Raw genomic sequence first — 6,000 nt, forward strand, 5'->3', positions numbered from 1 at the left:
GAAATGTCCAGAGTGAGCTTGCTTTCAATTGTTGTTGGATTCTTTCCCCAAATCATGAGGGAGAAACAGGATATGAATATGTGCTCTGTGTAGCCTTTGCTTTATGAGAGCAAAGAGTGCTGCTGGCAACTTCACCTTGTGCTGCAACTTTATTCCCACTCTTCCTAAGTTCCCATAGTAGCTGCACTACTTATTTATTATCGACACTACAGCATATATGGTGACACAGAGCGTTGATTCATATTAGTAGATGCATAACACTTATTAGCACAATTGTCCACATCATTTAATAAAGCATTCTGTCTTCCCCTTGATCCTAACTTGGTCTTGTCTGTTCAGTGTGTAGTTTACCCTGGGATGGGAATCGTAAACGTGGCCCAGTGCCAGTGCTTGACTTGGATTGAAATAGGTGCCGGTACTAATTTTGGGTGCTGGTACTGTTTAAATTTAGGTGCAGGAGCTCCACAATTCTTTGAGCTGCAGGAGCTCAAGCAGTAGAACATTTTAGGTGCTGGTACTCAGCTCCAGTGAGCTCCTGCCCAAGTCAAGCACTGCCCAGTGCCTATAGCTATTAATAACCTGGAGTGGATGCCTGCTGGCTATAGGCTACTACTCTATTTCATTAAACAATATGAATTATGCATCAGCACGGGCATCTGTCCAACACGGGACAACATACCTGTGTGTACTTTGTTTTTGAAAATATGGTCTCTATTCAGAATAGTTTTAAGAATGGCTAAATACATCAACAAAGATTGTTTATTAGGCTTCTGTAACAAGGTGCTACAGGCCAGGCATGGATTACTGTGATATCATGAGATGCTTCAAAATGCCAAGCAGCATTACAACACAGTCCCATGCTGGTGCCTGCCTGGTTGTCACGTGGGATCCCTCAGCTGGTGATTGTGATGCATGACGATACACTCTAAGAGAAAAAGGTGCTATCTAGAACCTAAAACGGTTCAAGAACGCTTTTGCGTTCCATGTAAAACCCATTCCACAGATGGTTCTACATGGAACCCAAAAGAGTTCTTCTACCTGGAACCGAAAAGGGTTCTTCTATGGGGACAGCCGAAGAACCCTTTTGGAACCATTTTTTCTAAGCGCGTACAGGAGGGATAGGACAGACTCTGAGTGAAGGGTGCAGGACTGGAACAGGCTGGTTTTTTGAGCATGCTCAGTTGGAGCGGGAGGAATTTTCCACTGTGTGTAACCAGGCAGCAGCCTTGGAGGGGGCAAAGGCTCTCTGCTCAGAAGGGCTGTCTGTTGTGGTGTGCTATTGTGTGTGACTGCATTAATGTTGACTTCATGTGTGTAGTGGTAAAGCTACTGTGGCTGATTGTATGTGTTTATGTGTGTATGTATGCGCTCTTCTGTTCTTTCATGTTTCTCTTTTTCACATGGTGTTTTTTATATAGTTGGGGCTTGTGTCTGTGTGCTTGTCTATGTGTTGTCTGAATGTGTTTGCTCGGACTGTGAGCGTTCCACAATCAATTTTTAACTCTCAGTGCCAGGCTCCCCCTCCATTCTCCTCTTTAGGTCCATTACACAACACTCTCTGCCCTTCATCAATCAATCTCACCTGATAACAACCAGCTGGTCTTTCTCTGTATACAATGCATTCGGAAAGTATTCAGACCCCTTGACTTTTTCCACATTTTGTTACGTTACAGCCTTATTCTAAAATGGATAAAAAAAAATGTTTTTCCTCATCAATCTACACACAATACCCGATAATGACAAAGCGAAAACAGGTTTTTAGAAATGTTTGATAATTTATTAACAAGAAAAAACAGAAATACCTTGTTTATATAAGTATTCAGACCCTTTGCTATGAGACTGGATATTGAACTCAGGTGCATCCTGTTTCCATTGATCATCCTTGAGATGTTTCTACAACTTGATTGGAGTCCACCTGTGATAAATTAAATTGATTGGACATGATTTGGAAAGGCACACACCTGTCTATATAAGGTCCCACAGTTGACAGTGCATGTCAGAGCAAAAACCTAGCCATGAGGTCGAAGACATTGTCCGTAGATTGTGTTGAGGCACAGATCTGGGGAATGGTACCAAAACATTTCTGCATCATTGAAGGTCCCCAAGAACACAGTGGCCTCCATCATTCTTAAACAGAAGAAGTTTGGAACCACCAAGACTCTTCCTAGAGCAAAGTACAGAGAGGTCCTTGGTGAAAACTTGCTCCAGAGCGCTCAGGACCTCAGACTGGGGTGAAGATTCACCTTCCAACAGGACAACGACCCTAAGCACACAACGCAGGAGTAGCTTCGGGACAAGTCTCTGAATGTCCTTGAGTGGCCCAGCCAGAGCCCGGACTTGAACTCGATCAAACATCTCTGGAGAGGCCTGAAAATAGCTATGCAGCAACGCTCCCCATCCAACCTGACAGAGCTTGAGAGGATCTGCAGAGAAGAATGGGAGAAACTTCCCAAATACAGGTGTGCCAAGCTTGTAGCATCATACCCAAGAGGACTCGAGGCTATAATCGCTGCCAAAGGTGCTTCAACAAACTACTGAGTAAAGGGTCTGAATACTTATGTGAATGTGATATTTCAGTTATTATTTTTTTTATACATGTACAAAAATGTCTATAAAGCTGTTTTTGCTTTGTCATTGTGGGGTATTGTGTGTAGATTGATGAGGGAAAAAAACAACTTAATCAATTTTAGAATAAGGATGTAAAGCAACAAGATTTGGATTAAGTCAAGGGGTTTGAATACTTTCCGAATGCACTGTGTCTCTCTCTGACCTTGGCTGTAACGGCTGTTGAATGGAGTAGACCAAGGCGCAGTGTGGTTAGTGCTCATCATAAAATTTAATGGAAAATGAGAACACTTTACAACTAAACAAAAGACAACAGCCAAACAGTTCTGTCAGGTAACAAATGACTAAACAGAAAATAACCACCCACAAAACCCAAAGGAAAACAGGCTGCCTAAGTATGGCTCCCAATCAGCAACAACGATATACAGCTGTCTCTGATTGAGAGCCATACCCGGCCAAAACAAAGAAATACCAAACATAGAAAAAAGGACATAGAATGCCCACCCCAACTCACGCCCTGACCAACCCAAATAGAGACATAAAAGGATCTCTATGGTCAGGGCATGACAGTACCCCCCCCAAAGGTGCGGACTCCGGCCGCAAAACCTAAACCTATAGGGGAGTGTCCGGGTGGGCATCTACCCGTGGTGGTGGCTCAGGAGCAGGACGCAGACCCCGCTCCACCGCTGGCTCACCCCACTTTAATGGCTCCCCTAGAGCGTGGTCTCTTGCCGCCGACCACGGACTGGGGACCCTCGCAGCGGGCCCCGGACTGGAGGGCGACTCTGGCTGCGCCCGGCTGGCGGGCGACTCTGGCTCTGGAATGGGGAACTGTCGCCGGAAGCTCTGGAATGGGGAACTGTCGCCGGAAGCTCTGGAACGGGGAACTGTCGCCGGAAGCTCTGGAACGGGGAACTGTCGCCGGAAGCTCTGGACGGGGACTTTCCGTAGGCCTGGCTCTGGGCGCAGGCACAGGACTCACCAGGCTGGGGAGACATGCAGGAGGCCTGGCTCTGGGCGCAGGACTCACCAGGCTGGGGAGACATGCAGGAGGCCTGGCTCTGGGAGCAGGCACAGGACGCACCAGCTGGGGAGACTTGCAGGAGGCCTGGCTCTGGGCGCAGGCACAGGACTCACCAGGCTGGGGAGACATGCAGGAGGCCTGGCTCTGGGAGCAAGCACAGGACTCACCAGACTGGGGAGACATGCAGGAGGCCTGGCTCTGGGAGCAGGCACAGGACGCACCAGGCTGGGGAGACTTGCAGGAGGCCTGGCTCTGGGCGCAGGCACAGGACAGACCTGGTCCTGGAGACGCACTGGAGGTCTGGAGCGCACGGCCTGCACAACCCGTCCTGGCTCGATGCCCACTCTAGCATGGCACTTGCGGGGGGCTGGCCTATAGCGTACCGGGCTATGAGTGCGCACTGGAGACACCGTGCGCTTCACAGCATAACACGGTGCCTGACCAGTACCACGCTGCTTCCGGTAAGCACGGGGAGCTGGCTCAGGTCTCCAACCTGACTCTGCCACACTCCCCGTGTGCCCCCCCAAAAAAATGTTTGGGGGGCTGCCTCTCGGGCTTCCTTGCCAGCCGTGTTCCCTCATACCGTTGCCATTGGTCCTTTTCTCCTGCTGCCTCGGCTCTTCTGAGTGCCTCCACCTGTTCCCATGGGAGGCGATCCCTTCCGGCCAGGATCTCTTCCCACGTGTAGGATCCCTTGCCATCCAGGATGTCCTCCCATGTCCAGTCCTCTTTTCCACGCTGCTTGGTCTTCTTGTGGTGGGTGGTTCTGTAACGACTGTTGAATGGAGTAGACCAAGGCGCAGCGTGGTTAGTGCTCATCATGAAATCTAATGGAAAATGAGAACACTTTACAACTAAACAAAAGACAACAGCCAAACAGTTCTGTCAGGTAACAAATGACTAAACAGAAAATAACCACCCACAAAACCCAAAGGAAAACAGGCTGCCTAAGTATGGCTCCCAATCAGCAACAACGATATACAGCTGTCCCTGATTGAGAGCCATACCCGGCCAAAACAAAGAAATACCAAACATAGAAAAAAGGACATCGAATGCCCACCCCAACTCACGCCCTGACCAACCCAAATAGAGACATAAAAGGATCTCTAAGGTCAGGGCGTGACATTGGCACAGAGCTCTTAATCTTTCCAGGACTACAGCTGTGTGTGCGAGGTCTACAACATGCCCTTCTAATGCTCAGGTCTGACCAGGGTCATTATAATCCATAAAACAGAGTTCACTGAACCATCATATTACAGTATTGAAAGGGAATTCAGTCATGTTCATGTTTTAAATGTGAACATTCTATGAATTATGGTCATTTACCTGTATGCATTGAGGGAGAAATAAGTGAAACACTACATTTGCAGAAAAGATGAGTTGCTCATAAGTCACTACACCTGGGATTTGATGGGAGTGCTTATGACAATTTTGCCCATTGGATATTTTAAGACCACACTGATAGCGCTGCTAGGAAAACACCTGGTTTACTACACTGCCATCTATTGGTGAAAGGTTCTCAGTTTGCTTTTTCCTGTGTTGTGTACATTGTTGTGCTACTTTGATATTGCTTAATATATATGTGGTTCAGTAACACAGTTATCCATTCCTTAGTGATTATATTATTATTATTATTATTATTATTGTTATATTTCAACAATCACAGATACATTGAATTCCTACAGCTGACTGCTTATGTACAATTGGAAAGAAAACTGGAACACTTTGTCAAGGAACACAGAGGTTCCTTGACAACACAGAGAGGCATTTAAAGCTCATAGCCAACCTATCCATCGCCAAAACTTAAGAGAAAGACTAAAAAGAACCCTGGCATAAGGAGCAGAGAAACTAAAGAGAGAGAGTCGTTTTGGCCAGACAGAAGTAGGGAGCTTAAAGTAGTCTACAATTCATTGAGATGCTAAAGACTAACTTGACTAGCTTCACACAGTCTCTCTAGCAGGACATTGAACTGAAATAAACTCAAATATCACTACCCTATGGAATGACTCAAACTTCTAACTTTACCCAGTTTTGCACAGGATCTTATACCTTTTATGTACTTGTGCAAGTTCCCCTTCTCACCACATGGTGACACCGATGTCTTGCTGCATAATCATGGCCTCCATGCAAAACATCACCTATCTTATTTAGGCCATACACTAGTATATCAATAACAAGTTCATACATGCTCACTATTCCTTCAGCAGGCACTCCCAACAACAGAAAACAGTTAGTCTTGGTACATTGAAAGACAATTGTTATTACACAGTCATAATCATATAATTAAATCAAGACAAAGGAGATGATTGTGGACTACAGGAAAAAGAGGACCGAGCACCCCCCCATTCTCATCGACGGGGATGCAGTGGAGCAGGTTGAGAGCTTCAAGTTCCTTGGTGTCCACATCACCA

Source organism: Salmo salar, chromosome 01 (assembly GCF_965601325.2).
Source record: "Salmo salar chromosome 01, fSalSal1, whole genome shotgun sequence".
In the NCBI taxonomy this organism is placed as follows: Eukaryota; Metazoa; Chordata; class Actinopteri; order Salmoniformes; family Salmonidae; genus Salmo; species Salmo salar.